Here is an 8,118-nt window from a genome sequence, read left to right as displayed (position 1 = left end):
CTCTCTGCAAATAGAAAACCAGCACAGCAGGCAAGTGCTTAGGCTAGACTCTTGCCCACTCTGTGTCTGTTTCTGTTTGCAGGGAGTGTTTAGAATATAAGGGAGCATCACAGATGTGGCTGTGCAACCCAAGCCTGATCTGGCACAGGTCACTCTGCCGCCTCTGTGTTGCACCATAGAAAGCTCCCTTATACCGAGTCAGACAATTAATCTACATCAGGGGGAGGCAACTTGGTGCCTTCCAGATATTTTGGACTACAACTCCCATCAGTCCCAGCCAGCATACCCCATGGACAGTGATTATGGGAGTTGTAGTCCAAAACATCTGGAGGGTACCAGGTCAGCTGTCCCTGGTTTAAACTGACTAGCGGCAGATTTCCAGCGCTTCAGGCAGGAGTCTTTATTAGCCCATTTGGAAGTGGCAGGGATTGGACCTGAAACCTTTTGCATGCAAAGCATGTACTCTGGCACTGAGCTACAGCCCTTCTCCAGGGCCATCACTTCATTCTGTTCGTGTGGATTCAGCCATAGAAAAACTCAGCCACCTGGGATGAATCCACCTCTCTGAGGTGCTGCACAGCCTCAGTTTATATATACTGGTGCAACATGGATAGCTTGGCCACAGTGGTACAGGCACTAGTAACCTCAAGGCCAGATCACTGCAATGTACTCTATGTGGAGCTGCCCTGAAGGCTGCTCCAGAAGCTGGAGCTAGTACAGAATGCAGCAGCTCAGCTGTGGTTGGGAGCTACCCCTTTTCACCATGCAACTTTTTTGCTAAAGGAACAGGACTGGCTGCCTGTTCATTACTGGGCCAAGTTTAAGGTTTTGGTACTAGTGTACAAAGTCCTAAACAACTTGGGACCAGGATACCTGAGAGAGCACCTTCTTCCTTACCAACCTGTCCGGCCATCAGAGAGCATGTTCCTGGTGGATCTACATGGACCTATGGCCCAACTAGAGTCTACCCAGAGAAGAGCCTTCAGTGTGGTGGCTCCCTTCCTGTGGAACTCCCTGCCTCTGGAGGTCAGGCAGGTGCCAACACTGGGTTGTTTTGGGGGCCTCCTGAAAACAGCTCTTTTCCAGGAAGCCTTCCTTGGTTGATCAGCCTTGGTTTTATTGGCATTCTGTGTTTTTTTTACAAATGCTGTAAATGAATGAATAAATAAACATGGCTGCTGCTTTCATCTGGCTGGATCCTTCCCATGCCAGCACTGACTCTCCTGAAACTAGGATAATGTTGCTGACATGAGAAGGCACCGCATCATAGACCCCTTCTGTGTGGTGTGGAGCTTCATGTTGCCTGAGTGATGCAGAAAGGAGCTGTTTTGGAGCAATTCCCCAGCCACAAAAAGCGTCCAGACAGCAACAGAAGAACTCAGCAAGGTAAGAGATGCCTCCAATGTGGTGCCTTTCTATGTGCTGTGACCCCAGCTGTTGGAAGGTCCCTGCTGGTGTAGGAATGAGCTGTCTTGTGGATTCCTTCTACAGGAGCGAGATCTTTTGATAACAGAGGGACACACACTGCAGTTGCTCTCACACCAATAAGGTAACATAAGAAGTTACCCCTCATTGGGTAATTTGTGGTGATATGGAGAACGTTGTCCCAACTACTGCACAGGCTGAATTTATACTACATGGCTTCCACTTCTGCTTGGGTGAAACTGACCGCACATGAGCTAATTCACATTGGGACAAGGAAAGTTCATGGTTTCAGTGCTCCCCCCAGTCATGCTGGTGCAGAAACTTCCCCCATGATGTGCCCATTCCATATGACTTAGATGGTACTGATGCTGCCTGAGATCCAGTCATAGGAAACTGGCTACTATGCTATACCAGTAACACGTCAACTGGGCCACACAATTGTTTTATCTCATAGTGAACTAAACTTTAAGTAATCTACACATGGCACCTGCAATATGCACATTGGCCCACATGGCAGCACAAATATTGCTCACGATGCCCCCCTCTTATCAGCATGCCAAACACATTTTCTGGCCATGAGATTGTTCTTGGGTATGTTTCTTGTGCCCAGATCCCACTGGAAATGCAGTGATCGGTCAGGCCGCGTTTGAGAAAATGATAAAAATTTATGTGGCATGGTAGAGGTTTATAAAATTATGCATGGTATGGAGAAAGTGGACAAAGTTTCTCTCCCTCATAATACTAGACTGTGGTGGCCAGAGTTTTAGGACAGACAAAAGGAAGCCTTCCTTCAATGCATAATTAATGTATGGAGTTCACTACTACAAGTGGTAACGGCCACTAGTTTAGAGGACTTTCAAGGGGGATTAGATAAGCTCATGGAGGACAGCAGATGGCCTCTGGATATCAACTGTTGGGGAACAGCAGTGATTGTTGTGTACTGGCCCTGCTTGTGGACTTTGTGGAAGTATCTGGTTAACCACTGTAGGAAACAGAATACTGGACTAGATGGAATTTTGGTCTGGTAGAACAGAGCTCTTCCTAGGCCTTCTGAGATGTTTTGGTAGGAAATGGCTACATCCTTGCTCATCCCACCCCTTGTACCCCCACATACCACAAGGTGAACCTGACAGACTGCAAGTCACTTGACAACTGCCTACACAACAATATCCAGTTTGCTTTCAAATAATAAAATTTCATGTATCCAATCCCTTCTTTTGCAAATGGGTACAAATGGGATGAATAAAGCCAATGGGGAGCCAATAAAAAGTGGTGAACAGACAATGCTCACATTCCCCACTAACTGCATCTGATAGGTTTGAGAACTGGGGACATGGGACTTCTCCACAATGGAGGTGCTGGTTAGGGGAAAGATTTTTTGGGCAGCAGCCCAGGAGTAGCACTGCATCCCTTTTGCTTGGAAAGACCCTCAGAGTTGACATGGAAAACAGCTCTGAGAACACAACAAACTTTATTTATTTATTTATTTATTTCTATACCACCCAATAGCTGAAGCTCTCTGGGCGGTTCACAAAAATTAAAACCAAACAACACACAATAGAACAATTTAAAATATATAGAACATTAAAACCACAATATAACAATACAACCACAATAAAACCTAGCAGCAGTACAGGAGTTTAAAATACAGATTTAAAACAGCAAAGATAAAAATTTAGAAAGCTAAAATGCCTGGGAAAATATAAAAGGTCTTCACCTGGCGCCGAAAGGAGTACAATGTAGGCGCCAGGCGAACCTCACTAGGGAGCTCATTCCAGAGCCGGGGTGCCACAACAGACAAAGCCCACCTCCTAGTAGCCACCCGCCTCACTTCCTTTGGCAGGGGCTCACGGAGAAGGGCCGCTGATGATGATCTTAAGGTCCGGGCAGGCACATATGGGAGGAGGCGATCCTTCAGGTAACCTGGCCCCAAGCCGTTAAGGGCTTTGAATGTTAACACCAGCACTTTGAATCGGGCCCGGAAATGGACTGGCAGCCAGTGCAGCTGGAAAAGTACTGGCGTAATATGACCTCGCTGGCCAGTCCCTGTTAACAATCTTGCTGCCCTATTTTGGACCAGCTGAAGTTTCCGGACCATTTTCAAAGGCAGCCCCACTTATAACGCATTGCAGTAATCCAGACGAGAAGTTATCAGAGCATGGATAACTGTAGCTAGGCTATCTCTGTCCAGATAAGGGCGTAGTTGGTATACCAGCCTAAGCTGATAAAAAGTGCTCCGTGCCACTGAGTTCACCTGTGCCTCAAGTGACAGTTCTGGATCCAAGATCACCCCCAAACTACGAACCTGATCCTTTAGGGGGAGTGCAACCCCCTCCAGAACAGGTTGAATATCACCTAGCCGGTTGAATATCACCTAGCCTAAACTTCATTTGCCCTTATTGTTTATTGTAGACTAATACACAACCAACAGGCAGGAACCGCACTACAGAACATTTGTGACTGGCGTGAAGGCTATGCTGGTGCTTACGCAAAATTTAGAGTGACTCTGGTTATTCCATGTCACACCTACTTGACTTTGACAGCATCTGTGCTAATATAAACCAGTTTGCTTGTCCCTGTCCTCTGAGAACGATAGCTCTACAAGGCAGCAAAGACTCTTTGAGCAATAAATTCCATGCATACCCCACAAAACTACAGTGTTGGAGATTCTCTATGACATAAAGCCAGTTTAAAACAAGTGTCGATATGGGTAGACTCGCCATTAGCTGGATATTAGCTCATGTTGCTATGGGCTAAGTTGCCTGCTGCTGCAAAGCTGCTTCGCTCCCTGCCCAGAAGACTCACAGCAATCCTTACAATTTACTTATGTTATGGACAGGATAAAAGCCACTAAGAAACACTGGCACCTGAACTCCAAGCTCTTGTTCATCGCATATACACCTCTGTGGTAGCTTTACCATCCCTTTACTTCCTATAGTATGGCATGATCCCTGTGCATTTCCATGTATTTGAGCCACTCCATGACAGTGACCTGGGCCACACACAATGCTAACCCTGTGGCTTATTTAACGCATTGTTAACCTGTGGTTTGCTGCCCTACCCAGGGTTTGCCTGGTAGACAATCAAACTAACTGCATTTCTCTCAATCCCTGGGTTATTTCCCTTCCTCATTGCCCACTCCCCTTCATTGTCTCCCAAATGCCTTTGTGGCACTAGAGTATTGGCATACAGGGGGGCTGGGATTTTTTGTTTTACCATGCTTGCTCACTGCCTCTGCAGCCTGGTGGAAGAACCCACAAACAACTTACAGTTCTGGGTTCACATGTAACATAGTTTTGACCCAGAGTTCACAACCCAACAACAAACCATGGTTTCTGTGAAGGTATCCCTCCAGGAGTGGCCCAACCTCCCTGGGAGGGAGGACTGCTCAAGACCCATTCCCAGGATCCCCTTCCCAATAACAGGACTGGCCAAACCCAGCCTTCTAGTCCCCCCAGAATACCCAGTAGCCACTCTCCTAAGCCAAGAGGCACTGAAATTAGTATTGAGGTTATGCAGAGAGATCCCACCAACTAAAAGTTGGATAAAGGTTTATTAAGATCAAAATAAAAGGGTAGAAGGAAAGGGAAGAATGGAAGTAGCAAGTTACACAAAAGGGTACAAAGCCAAATCACTTAACTATATACAGAGAGCTTCATGAACACACACCCAAGCAAAATAATAGATCTACCTGGCCTATCCTTACATACCTAAGTATGAATCTCCCTGGATAGTAACCAGCCATCTGCAGGTCCAAGACCACCAGGCTGAAGGGAGACACCACGCCTTGACCTCAGCCCTCTTGTAAAGCCCAACCCTGGCAACCCAGGGCAGATATTCCTTCAGCCAATCACTGGCTCAGCCTCTGGGTGGGCCGCCCTGGCCTCCAAGAGACGAACTACCCACCAACTCCAGCTGTTATCACTTCCTGATTAACAGGGACTGCACCTGGCCTTGAGCAGAGGGCCAGGAGCCTCTAGATAACACAGAATTCCGAGGTGGTTACATCAGATGTGGCAGCCTAACCTAATCTTCTGGTGGAAAACAGGCCGCCATTCTTGACAGTTTCACTTTCAGAGTTGCTTGTAGTTAACAAATCATGGTTTGTTAGCGCAGCTGGGTTCACACAACACAGAAACCCAGAACTCAACAACCTGTACCATGGGTTAGAATTACGTGTGGACCCAGGCAGTTTCTCTTGCATGCATGGTTGCCTCTACATTCCTCAGGACCTAACCTCTCCAAATGTTAAGAGGTAAGTAGATGCTCACACATTTCACAAATAGGAGAAACCAAGTAGATGCAGGAAAGAGGCTGAGATGTTTCTTACATTTCAGCCAAGTACAATCGAAGAGCACTAGTTGTTGGCAGAAGCTGAGAATTGCTTCCACGTTCTCCTCAAAGACTTTGCATTTGCCTTGAGACCAACCTCATAGCACTCAAGGGATTATTGACGCTCCTGGCATCCTTCCATTACATTCTCTCAGAATCAGTGTGTCTGGTTTGTCACTGCCTATTTTCTAATAGTAAATTTTGGACCCAATCCAACTCTGTGCACAGGCAGCAGCGGCAGCTGCCCATACATAGCTGTGTAAGAAAATCAGCAATTGTACCAAGCAGCTGTTCAGTGGGAAGGAGGAAGTGGGGCGAAAGAAGACACTAAATCCATTCCCTGCTCTTGATCAGTGAGTGTTAGTTTTCTGACCACAGCTACATATGCACAGCTCCAGCTGCTGGATTAGGAAGGAACAGTGTTTCCAGTATCCTTTTGTATGTGTGGTTCCTCAGTAGAATATGCATGCAGAAACCTGTGTCCATATGCATAGCCACCCCACCCTCCCACAGCTGGGGGGAGGAATCTTCACAACAATGGAATGAGAAGCATGTTGGAGTATTGTATATTTTATGCTGTGAGCCCGTTGTTAAAAAGATAACATAAAATCAGATTAGTCAGTGGGCACCTAACATCCTGATACTTCCCACTGCCACTCCTCCTTACTCCAGCTTGAGAAATGAAGTGCCACATCCTAACTGGTATCTGCCACATCACTTTGGCAAAGGGATGATAAGACTAGATGGCAAGAAAGTCGTGCATTGCCACTAAGAAACACTGGCATCTAAAAAAAGTCCTCGCATCTAAAAAAATCAGCATGAGAAAGGGCAGGAGGGCCCCCCCCCCACATATTGGGCCACTTCATGGGACATCCATAGAGAGAGGCTCTGCTGGTTGTGCCTGGCCAAGGGAAATGGAAATCACACAAGCCTTCATTTTAAGAGGGTAATGCAGCTCCACATTTATCTAAAGGATGGAGCAAGAAGAGAGCTATCATAGAATCATAGAATAGTAGGGTTGGAAGGGGCCTACAAGGCCATCGAGTCCAACCCCCTGCTCAATGCAGGAAGCCAAATCAGAGCATCCCTGACAAATGGCTGTCCAGCCTTGTTTGGAAGGCCTCCAGTGTGGGAGAGCCCACCACCTCCCCAGGTAATTGGTTCCACTGTCGTATTGCTCTTACAGTCAGGAAGTTTTTCCTGATGTTCAGCCGGAATCTGGCTTCCTCTAACTTGAGCCCATTATTCCATGTCCTGCACTCTGGGATGATCGAGAAGAGATCCTGGCCTTCTTCTCTGGGACAACCTTTCAAGTACTTGAAGAGTGCTATCCTATCTCCCCTCAGTCTTCTCTTCTCAAGGCTAAACATGCCCAGTTCTTTCAGTCTCTCCTCATAGGGCTTTGTTTCCAGTCCCCTGATCATCTTTGTTGCCCTCCTCTGAACCCTCTCCAGTTTGTCTGCATCCTTCTTAAAGTGTGGTGCCCAGAACTGGACACAGTACTCCAGATGAGGCCTAACCAGTGCTGAGTAGAGGGCAACTAGTACTTCCCGGGATTTGGAAGCTATGCTTCTATGAATGCAGCCCAAAATAGCATTTGCCTTTTTTGCAGCCACATCACATTGTTGGCTCATATTCAGCTTGTGATCGACAACAATTCCAAGATCCTTCTCACTTGTAGTGTGGTTGAGCCACGTATCCCCCATCTTGTAACTGTGCATTTGGTTTCTTTTTCCTAGGTGCGGAACTTGGCATTTATCCCTATTAAATGTCATTCTGTTGTTTTCTGCCCAGCGTTCCAGTCTATCCAGATCACTTTGAATTTTGTTTCTGTCTTCCAAGGTATTCTTTATCCCGCCCAATTTTGTGTCATCTGCAAATCTGATCAGCATTTGATCAGAACCTGATGAGTTCTGCCTTGGGGAAGGTTGGAGCTGGAAGCCCAGAGAGAGTCAGCACCTCTGGATTTTCAGAGTGCTTCCAGTAATTTGAAATACCACTGAGCAAGTGACAGGACACAATTCAGCTGCAATTAGTTCATTGACAGGAGGAAGCTCAGAGGTTCTTAATGTTTGCTTCCATGGTTCAGCTGTCACAGGTTGTTCTTGCTTGTCACAGTACACTCATATGCTGCAATTCAATGTCCACCTTAACAGAATGGTTCCACTGAACCTGACAGGACTTATTTCCAAGTAAGTACGGACAGGATCATTTTGTAAGATTTTTTTCCCATGCATGCTGAAGTGACCAGGCGTGTTACAGAAAGATAAGGAAGAGCAGTTGCGGACTGGCTGATGGAAGGAGATCAGAATTTTGGTGTAGGCCAAGAGCTGGAACAGTTCAGAATAAACAACACTCCAA

The sequence above is a fragment of the Heloderma suspectum genome, chromosome 2 (genome assembly GCF_057233095.1).
Source record: "Heloderma suspectum isolate Gila_16-S chromosome 2, 16-S_ref, whole genome shotgun sequence".
Taxonomy (NCBI): domain Eukaryota; kingdom Metazoa; phylum Chordata; class Lepidosauria; order Squamata; family Helodermatidae; genus Heloderma; species Heloderma suspectum.
The sequence above is the reverse complement of the archived record's forward strand: the minus strand, read 5'-3'. Positions refer to the sequence as shown.